The 11199-nt window shown below is 40.4% G+C and overlaps 1 long non-coding RNA gene across 1 annotated transcript; it reads left to right on the top strand.

Moving 5' to 3' along the window:
- Positions 1 to 7393: 7393 nt before the first annotated feature.
- Positions 7394 to 10354, top strand: LOC136954385 (uncharacterized). Its single transcript, XR_010878104.1, has 3 exons — positions 7394 to 7713; positions 7819 to 7858; positions 10042 to 10354. It is a non-coding gene; the product is annotated as an uncharacterized lncRNA (long non-coding RNA).
- Positions 10355 to 11199: the final 845 nt, after the last annotated feature.

Genomic DNA, 11199 nt, shown 5'->3' with positions numbered 1-11199 from the left:
TATATATTTAATATTATATAATATTTAATTATTTTTATAATTATTGTATATTTTATTTAATTCTAATTCCACTTAGTACTGCTAGTTTATGTACCCTTAGTATAGATAGTCCATATTTAAATTTTAGGTCCCTATATGTTAATTGTATGCACCAAAGCAAATTCCTTGTCTGTGCAAACTTTCATGGCGAATAAATCCCATTCTGATTCTGATTTGCCATCATGTCATGAACGTAAAAACGTTCTTGACAGAAAAATCTAATCTGTTTTAAAATAACGGGAATTAACTATATTAACAACATTTCATGTATGTGTGACAACCATTTGCTAAACTTGCTACAACAGGGCAGGCAACTCAAGCCATTCCTCCCTGTGCTCATTCAATATGGCTCATTCAGCTCCAGGTAAATCGGCTATCGGCCAATATGAACTTTTGTGCTCGTGCCCAGTTAGTATCCGAGAGCACATTTGCAGGCAACTTTTATTGACGTAAACAAATAAATGGGGTGCTAGTTTACCCATTTCGGATTGGTTTCAAACTTAGCAAAAATCAGGAAAAATTATTCTATGAAAAAGCTAGTAGTATGAGCCAGGTTCAAGAATCGAACAAAAATTATTGGGGGAGATAGTTTTGTAAATGTTGACTGGAGTTAATAGAATAAAAACGACCGGAAGAGCCGGAAGTCTAACAAGAAATGCAATACCACCTACATCCACCGGGGCCGTTGCTTCAAGCCGAGGGGCGAGGGGTGGGGGACTTGGTTTTCCTGTGTCTTTTATTTTGGGTGACATCCAAACCAGTATAGGGCGCTAAACGCTACTGTGGGGATTACGCCTGAGACACACTGTCTGCGAAGCGCCTGGACGCGCAGCGCCACGATCGGCTACGATCGGCTACGACTGAGCAAAAGCTGTTCACACCAGACGGTTTGTATTAACTTATGAGTTGCCATGTTCAGTATCAAGTTAATCGTAAAAACATATTTAAAGCCTCATTCAAGCAAGTAAACTTGCTCAAGTGCTTTGGAAAATGTTTATATTTTTAAGTTTATATTTTTTTTATTGTAAATGTTCCACAAATTCAAGTTTAAGGTAGCTGCCGTGCAGACTGTTCACAAAGTTTTGTCGCCATTCGGAGGCTCTTGTTCTTTTATGTTGCCGACCGCTTGTGTGTGGGTATGAGATCGAAATGTAAAGAATATGTAAAGTAGTGTAATTAATGCCTTTCTGTAGCAACAGATCTAATCAAAAGTGAACGTATGGTTTATTACTTTATTATTTGTATTTGCACTTAATGGTTTATTTTATGGTCTATTGTTTTTAGTCGATTTGGATATGATTTTACTGTGTGTTACCAAATATGTGTTTATTTAAAGATCCTGTAAAGTGGACCTGGAAACGAGTTTTAAGTTCGCCATACCACAGAATAATGTGTTATTAACTACCCATCCAAATTCGAATGAAAAAATAACATCGACAAGTATGTTAAATTAGGCTTTGAAATCGTGAAAAAATCAGTAGTCTTCTCTGCTTGAGACTGGGGGGGCGTGTCGCCTGAAGGAGCTGAAGCTCCGCCCCTCGCTGCCTAGTGCCTACCTCCGACCCAGATAATGAACGCTATGTCAAGCCGAACAAAACCGTATAGAATTACAATTTATTTGTTCAATGAGTGAAACATACAGATGCATATAAATGAAATGTTCCCCTGAGCTGTAACAGTCAAAATGGACACCAGAGACAGCAGACAGTGAGCTCTCCAACTAGGCTACTTCTAACACATTAGCTACCATTTCACCAAAATACCATCATTCTACACCGAGTAGCCTAATATCAATTTAGCGGTTTGCACTAACTCATAGCAGAGATACCTCTGGAAAAGTTTAGTATAATTATAACAAGCACACAGAACTGAGTGATGAACTGCTGGCGGCGGTGGATGGTCGAGGTGCGACCGGAGGATGAACGGCCGGAGGGGCGATGCTCGGTACGGCTCCGCGCTGCAAGAGAAGCCGTGTGTTGGTGAACCCCGTCTGTCTCTGGTCCATGTTAAAACTGTCCGCCGTGAAATGGTCAGTGCAGAGGCGGCTGTTGGAGTTAATCCGAAGCTTTCCATGAGCGTGGCTCTTCACAAAATCTATCCACCTATTTTTCCTTTCATTATCAATAGGGAACTTAAATGGCGTTGCAGCGCAGCTGGAGTTCTTGCATCCAGGGAATATCCAGTTGCGGGTGGTGGGAGACATCCTGAAGCTAGCTGATGTAGGCTACAATAACAGTACAGCAGGAGGAGCCATTCAGTGATCTGACGTAGATAGGGCGAACGTAGATAGGGCATTTTTTGGCTCCGCCCATTAAAACCTGATCTGAAAACGGAAGAGTGACTGTTCTTCGGTTTAACTCCACATTTAAGTGTGACAAAGTTTAAGCACTTTGCACGTTTTCAGGAACTAATTTCACACGTATATAATGTACTTAGAAGCAAAACATGGAATTTACTTTACAGGATCTTTAATTGGGTGTGCTTTGCCTTCGGCAAGGGCACAACCTTTGTTCTCTCACATATATATTATTATTATAAATTTTCCCACCCCTAAATCTTCGTCAATATTTGGACTAAATAGACAACCTAGGTGTCAAAAGTTTCGTCTTGGTAGCGATTGAGTTGCTTGTATTTTTATTTACGTTCCGTTGCATGGTTTAGGCTCAAGTTAAGTTTTTGTGGCGAAAAGTGAAGCTAACGGTGGCTAATTTGCTAGCCACAGTCACTGACGTTACTTACATCACTAATGTCACAAAAACACGCGTGACTACCTGTAGCAGAATATTCGTTTCGCATCTGTTAACTCAACCCAGTCTCATCCCAACTCGTCAAATATTGACGCTTGGGCAGAGCCCTTTGGCGTCACTATACCGACGCCGGGGGACGCCTTTTTCGTCGTTTTTTGACGCCTAGGGACGCACATTGACTTCCACATTAATATGTTCGGCTTTTCCCGTAGAAAATTGTGAAATATGGCGTCGTATTTTGACGCATTAGGTCTCCCATAGATTTTGATGAGTGGCTTTCGGATTTTTACGAAACGTCACCAAAATAAGTCGGGTGATTTCGTAAAAATCCGGCCGATGTGCTTTCAACATGATTTTTTTTGTTATATCCAAGACATAAACGTTATAAATGACATAAACCTTATTTAAGGACATAAAGGTTATTTATAAAATGTACTGATACAAAATAAACCGATCTAAAAACGTAGGCTATATGCATAAAAAAAAAAAATCCGGCGGGGGAGGAATATCATTTTATTTTAATCATAATTTTAAGCGCATGGAAGCAAGCATGTCAAATGCACTGACAGCAAAACCTATAAATTATCCAACATTATTGTCATTTTATTATTACACACAAGTTGCTGAAAAGTTTGACGCTCAAGATCTGGCTGGAACTACTTCTTGTCAACCAAACCTCCGCTCTCTCGTTCTGAAAAGGTAAGCTATTATCGATGAGGTAAACGTATATTTAAGATACTATCCTATACAGTTTTTAAAAATTGTTTTTTAGGTTGGTTTAATGTTATTATGTTTGACGTACATTGCCCGGTGCTTTGCATCACCAATATAAATTAATTGACTTTGTAAACTGCAAAAATAGGCTAATACACTGTGCTAGGGTTAGGGGGATTAGCTAGCTAGTCTAACGTTATGTCATGCAAGGTCATGAACCGGTGCACATTCATTGGACTCAGACCAATGTTTATCTTTGCTGGAGTGGTCCTTTTTACATCTCATAGCTTGCTAGGTATGACATTTATTGTATTGTATTTTTTATCTTTTCTTACTTGCAGCTCAAGTCACGCATTTTCTGGAATATCCTTATTACCTCACCATATCCTTGCCTTACAGTAGCCTATTTCATAATTTATCAGGACTTACCTGTGTATACCTGTGTCCACCTATCACTGTCACCTGTATTATGCCCTCCACAGGCTCTGCCTGTCTTTCTGTTTCTGTCTTTCTGTTTGTCTGTGTTTGTGTGCATCCCCAGGCTCCAGTGATCCAGTCCATCCTACCTGCACAAGATCCACACCTGCGGTCCAGTTTCCCAATAACTTGCGGACATACCCTGGTTTGCCCTACACTCACCGCCAGATCGTTGTTTTTACAACCTGGTAGCTACGTTCCCGGCCTCCTTGCACTTCCGAGTCTATTATCTACTATTTGTATTCAAAGTGTTCTAATATTGCATTTTCTTGTGTCCCAAAGAAACATCCCACTCACCCCAACTCTCCATCTGCCTGCCTACCCGCTCTGCTTGCTACCTGCCTCTCGGTGTTTGTGAGACAAATATATATATTACTTCTTTCCATTGTGCCGAAGTTTATGCTTTACTACAATACCCATAAGCCATAGGAATGAAATGTAAGATTAAGAATTATTTAATGTGTGTTACTCATATTCCTACTTGTAATGCTTATAACATGTCAATGTGTTTATGTTTGCAGAAAATGACCAAACCCAAAAGCAGGCCTTGCCCTTACTGCCAGGTCATGAATACTGCCAACCGCAAAACATGCCTTTCATGTTTTGCAAGCCTCTCAACAAAAGAGAGGATTAAGTCCAAGGAGGAGAGTTTGCATGTTGGGGACTGGGGGGAGAATGTAAAGAAGCACCGCAACGCAGGCATAGTGATAGATTCAGCCCGTATATCTGTGAGTGAGAATGTAGAGGTCTTAGGTTACTGTTCCATTCAGATCCATACTATACTGGTCAGAACTTGATATAAATGCCAGTTTTCATTGGCATCAGGCCATATCATTTAATCAATAAATAGCATCAATAGCATCACATCTTATAGTCTTCCTGTCAGGACCCCTAGCTTTGTTAATTTGAAAAGAAGTATAGTAGATACGAAGAAAAGAAGGAGGAAGTATGATACCATTTCAAAAGTAGTTGATCAGATGGCAAGAGAGCTGATACAAAGGACAAAGCCTGATAACTTGTTAATGTCTGTTTTTTAGGTCAATAAGCTGCATGAACTGGACTTAAAGCCCCTGCTCTTCATGGGGAAAGAGAAGAGAGGGGGGGGGGGTTTACAGCAGAGGTCATTGCAGGCATAGGCTTCATACCAGAGGGGCCTGTGAGGGAGATCATTAAAAAAAATGACCACCCTTTATGAATACTATCTTAAATGTAAGAACACATATTTTGCATTGGGACATGCTTTTTTATAACTTTTAAAGAATATATTGTGCTTATTAAAGTTATGCATTGTGCTTATTAAAGTTATGAACTTAGAAGTGTGCTCAGGCTTAAACATAGGGTCTCACACTGAGTGTGGGAAGCAGGCTGTTCTTTGTGTCTCTATCTTTTCATTTTCAGAAACAACCTTGAAACCGGGTGGAGACGGCACCCGAGCAGGTGGGACGCGTAGGCAAGAACAACTCCCTGATGCACGAGAGAACAAGCTCAACCCTTTTTTGATACTTGTGTTTCAATTGCACTGTATAAATATATGCTGGGGAGGGACAGATAGCCAGTTGGACTTCGTGAACCAGCACAAACTCTGTTGCGGGTAGGGAAACGTAGACAACCCCAGAGCTCTGTACTTGTTGATTTCCAACTGCTGCATTAAAGCTGATATTATGGGACCTCTGCGACTCCAGACCACTCTTTCTAGAACACAGATTTGTGTCATTGAATACTATCATTACATATTGGAATAGACACATAGATATATGAATCCTTCAAATGGTGACCCCGACGCTGAAAAGAGGGAGTCCAGAGGGTTCCGGCCCGACCGACAGATCGGGAGAAAGACCCATACACCGGTACGAGGAGGCAGACGTAATCGTCAGAGGCGCCTCAACATTAAAAAAAGGTAAGCAGACACCTGTTAATTCAAAGTACTGCTATTCGGAACTGAGAACCAAATTTAGACGATTACTATGTTTCATCGTACCTAGTCAAACGAACAGTGGTGGGAAATCAACCGTTTTTAAGTTTTGTCTTCGTCAAGGGGAGGTTAGAGTCCTCTCCAAAAGGGTGGAAGTCCCTACACGTGTTTTGTCTTGTCAAGGAGAGGTTAGAGTCCTCTTCAAATGGGTGAGAGTCCCTATACATGTTTTGTCTTGTCAAGGAGAGGTTAGAGTCCTCTTCAAAAGGGTGAGAGTCCTAACACGTGGCTTGTCTTCGTCAAGGGGAGGTTAGAGTCCTCTTCAAAAGGGTGGAAGTCCCTAAACGTTTGTCTTTGTCAAGGGGAGGTTAGAGTCCTCTCCAAAAGGGTGGAAGTCCCTACACGTTTTTTGTCTTGTCAAGGAGAGGTTAGAGTCCTCTTCAAATGGGTGAGAGTCCCTATATGTGTTTTGTCTTGTCAAGGAGAGGTTAGAGTCCTCTTCAAAAGGGTGAGAGTCCTAACACGTGGCTTGTCTTCGTCAAGGGGAGGTTAGAGTCCTCTTCAAATGGGTGGAAGTCCCTACACGTTTGTCTTTGTCAAGGGGAGGTTAGAGTCCTCTCCAAAAGGGTGGAAGTCCCTACACGTGTTTTGTCTTGTCAAGGAGAGGTTAGAGTCCTCTTCAAATGGGTGAGAGTCCCTATATGTGTTTTGTCTTGTCAAGGACAGGTTAGAGTCCTCTTCAAAAGGGTGAGAGTCCTAACATGTGGTTTGTCTTTGTCAAGGAGAGGTTAGAGTCCTCTTAAAAAAGGGTGACAGTCCCTGTAGGCCTACGTGTTTTATGTTTAAAAAAGGAGAGGTTAAAATACACTCCAAGGGTTAGAGTCCCTGAACTTGTTTCCAACTGCTGCATTAAAGCTAATATTATGCGACTCCAGACCACTCTTTCTAGAACACAGATTTGTGTCATTGAATACTATCATTACATATTGGAATAGATCCTTCACTTTGCATTTACATTTAGTTTCTAAATACTTTTTGTAACATAGAATATACTAATAGAATATTGTTGATGAGTAAATATTCACAGATTAGACCCTATTTCTGTTTAAATTAACCTCATTTGTGGGGCTGTTATACTTAGATTCAAATAATGTTACGTCTACATTTACTTATTTGTCTTTATCTCTCAGACCACAATAGCCTTCTTGCCACAGCTGGTGAAGAAACACCAGAAGAAACACCAGAAGCAACATCCCCTGCCTCCACTCAGGATCAAACCTTCACCCTTAACCTTGTCCCGGTCCCGCAACCACCTCCTATGACTCCCTCTCTCTCTTCATCTACTCTTCCTACTCCCTCTCTCTCTTCATCTACTCTTCCTACTCCCTCTCTCTCTTCATCTACTCTTCCTATTCCCTCTCTCTCTTCACCTCCTCTTCCCTCGAACTCTCTCTCTTCACCTCCTCTTCCCCCCAACTCTCTCTCCTCACCTCCTATGACTCCCTCTCTCTCTTCACCTCCTCTTCTCTCAAACTCTCTCTCTTCATCTACTCTTCCTACTCCCTCTCTCTCTTCACATCCTATGACTCCCTCTCTCTCTTCACCTCCTCTTCCCTCTCACTCTTTCTCTTCTCCTGCTCTTCCCTCCCATTCTTTCTCCGCACCTCCTTTCCCCAGTCCCTCGCTCTCTTTACCTCCTTCACCAACCCTCTCTCTATGTTACCCACTTTCTACTCCTTCCCTCATCTCTTCTCCTCAAAAAGGTCTTCCCAAAATTCAGTACCCGGGAAAAAGAAAAAGAATTTAACGTAAAGGTTGTCTTATGTAAGGGTCATAGGCTTATGCATCATGAACAATCATTTGTTGTAATGACCCAAAAAAATCTGGCAAATCATCTTATTTGTTATTCCTCTGTTTATATATTTTCAGGCTGCAATTTCCTGTTTAAAAAGAGGGACGTTCAAAGCAGGTAAGCTCAGATGCATGCAATTGTGTTTTATTTAAATTATTTTTAGTGGGGGCTTATTTTGAGTTAGCTTGTGCATGAATCCATCTTGCCAGGCTTCAAGTTACATTTACATTACATTTAGTCATTTAGCAGACGCTCTTATCCAGAGCGACTTACAGCAAGTACAGGGACATTCCCCCCGAGGCAAGTAGGGTGAGGTGTCTTGCCCAAGGACACAACATAATTTTGCACAGCCGGGAGTCGAACCGACAACCTTCTGATTAATAGCCCGATTCCCTAACCGCTCAGCCACCTGACCTTAGGCCGTCTGAAGTTATGCACTTGCTGCCAAACGAATTATCATCCTACAGAGGAACTCCTGGCAGCTACAGGCCTTAGACAGAGAGTGATAGACAGTAGGGGTGGGCGATGTGGCCAAAATCTTCTATCACGGTATGAGTAATTTTATATCACGGTTACGGTATATATCACGGTATAGTAATTGTTCTGTAAATTCAATTAAGAAATGGTACCACTCGTGTGGTGGAAAAAACGGTATTGCATGTACTACAAGACGTTACTGGCTATTATTTAAAGGCAACGACAGTACGAGCGTTCCGATTGGCTAATGCGCAGTCATGCCATCCGCATGGTGACGTACTCACAGCTCAATAAGGATCTGTAATGCCCTAAGCAATCAGTCTGAGTTTTACTATCCATATCTAACTTCGGTGTCGGCATATCAACCTCGTTAAAGCTCGGTCGATACGTTAAAGCCTCAGTTTGATATTTCCCGGCATGACCTCATGTTAAATACAAAAATATCACGAATTTGTAAAGACTTTGGATGCGAGCCCTTTTTGCCCAACCAATTTTTTTTTTTAAAGTAGTCAAAAAGTATACCGCGGTTGAAACGGTATAGCCAAATCTCTCCCGATAGACACATTTCTTCCGTCGCATGGTATATACCGTCATACCGCCCGGCCCTAATAGACAGATACAATCACTTGCAATTTTTGGGGTAAAAGTGCCTGCCCTTTTCCTAACAGTTTCCAAGGATGACTTCCCCAGATGGTTCTGTACAACAAACTATCTGACGTGTCAGGTTAACATTTAGGCCCATCGAACTCTAAGAGACTGTACTCTCAAACTGGCTATATCTCAAGTTCCTTCCTCCATATGAAATGTAGCCAACAGCAATTTTTCAACACAAGCAACTTGTGAAAAGCCTATAGTTCTTGTTGTAAAAGTTGAACATCTATCATTAAACATACACTGCCTCTGTGGATAAACTATCACCAACTTTAATCAGAGAGATTAACTTCTACTCTACTAAAGAACTGCAGTATCCAAGAAGGATTCGTTATTCTTTGTGTTAATTATAGTCCTGTAACGGCCACAGATACCAGATTCATATTACTGTCCAAGCATTTGATTTGATTACTATTAGGATTTGAATTTTATTTAAGACAATATGACAAAATGTGCTTCTCCAAACCTTTACTTATACTAGTGTTAAAGGTCCCATGACATGAAAACTTCACTTTAGGAGGTTATTTAACGTTAATATGAGTTCCCCTATCCTACCTATGGTCCCCCAGTGGCTAGAAATTGCAATAGGTGTAAACCAAGCCCATGGATATCCTGCCCCGCCTTTGAGAAAATTAAAGCTCAGATGGGCCAATCTGGAATTTTCCTCTTATGTCGTCATAAGGGGAAAGGTTACCTCCCCTTTCTCTGCTTTGCCCGTCCAAGGAATTTGGCCCGCCAATGATAAAATGAGCTACGGCCGTGCAAAAAAATTTCGGGAGGAGACTTCAGATACAGTATTAGGGGACCATGCCTATATAAAAGCATCCGAAAACAGCATGCCATGGGGACCTTTAACTTAAGTCACAAAATCTCGTGGTGAAATTGTAAAACAAGTTTACATTGATCACTCTATTTCACTAACTTTTGATAAAGTAACAACTATGTTATCAAAATTGTACTTACTTAGTCTTATTCTTATTTTTATATATATTTTATATTTAAATTGTTTTATTCTTAGATTTTAGTTCTTAGAAATAGTTAAACTTTTGCACTTTTACTTAATTTAAGATCTGTATGTTTATTGTTTGCCCCTCCCTGCCACAGTAAATTCTGTTCTTCTTGTTCACATGAATAAACCATATTCTGATTCTGATGTGTATTTCTTTTCACAGTGTAAAAGAATGGGAGGATACCTGGAAGCCTGCTGTTAATATGTCTGTGCCTAGCTGCCTGGTTATTGTTTTAAGAGTTCCCAGTTCTGTATTTGTTATTGATATACACTGTAACATTTGATGAGCTTGTTGTGATACTGTTACGGCCACTGTCTTTTTCTCTGTTCATGTTTTGTTTGTTATCAACTTCCTGGGTTCTGGGCATCGATTGTGGTTCAACTTGGCTGCCTCCATAACACTTAACTTATAACATGGGTGAGTTGGTGACCTAGCTAACGTTTTCGGGTTTTTGTTTTAGATTCACTGTTAGGTAAGGGAGTGCGCTGGCTCCGCCTTCCCATTGCGGGGAGGGCCAGCGGCTACCAGGTTTTGGTTTTATTTTCACTAACTCAGTGTTGTTTTTCTGTTGAATAAACTTTGGTATTATTTTTATAAACATTGACTTGCATGGTTGGACTCACTTATGTAAGCCTACAAGCAACCGTCTGATCCTTTGCTTGGTGGAGGTAAGAGTAGACTACATATGAAGAGAACTTCGATTAAAAGTTAGGCCATTACAAGCAGATGTAAATTTGTTACCCTATTAACACCACATTGCATACAATGTTAAATGATGGATTCCTTGTGGCTGAATATGAATAATCTGTACTGGGAGTGCGGCGCGATGACGTCGCATTCAGAATAATCCATGCCTTTACAAAGGTTATGGCATGAAGGTAGGCTATATGAATGATAAATTATATATTCTCATTTTTAGCGTGTTGAACACGTGGTAAGACTTATACAAGTTTTTAAAGTAATTGAATAGGTCTATATATAATGTGCGCTACACTTAACAAAAATTATAACCATAGTGAACTTACATGGACTACAAATATGGCGCATATTAGCGTTAAAACATATTGGCGGTTCTGGTTCTGGGAAATGTAGTTCTTTTTTACTTTCAATTTAAAAACTAATCTTTTGAGAAGATCTTTGTCCTCAGTTACATTTAAATCACTTAACATGACAAATATACATTCATTGGTCTTTTATGAAAGACAAAATGTATCAGTACTCGAAAAGTCAACATTTAAATGTCTTTATATGTAACCTTTACTTAACATTATTTTACATCATAATCTTCAAACATGGTTCCAGTATGATTTGAAGAGGGTC

Source organism: Osmerus mordax, chromosome 12 (assembly GCF_038355195.1).
Source record: "Osmerus mordax isolate fOsmMor3 chromosome 12, fOsmMor3.pri, whole genome shotgun sequence".
NCBI lineage: Eukaryota > Metazoa > Chordata > Actinopteri > Osmeriformes > Osmeridae > Osmerus > Osmerus mordax.
The sequence above is the reverse complement of the archived record's forward strand: the minus strand, read 5'-3'. Positions and strand labels throughout refer to the sequence as shown.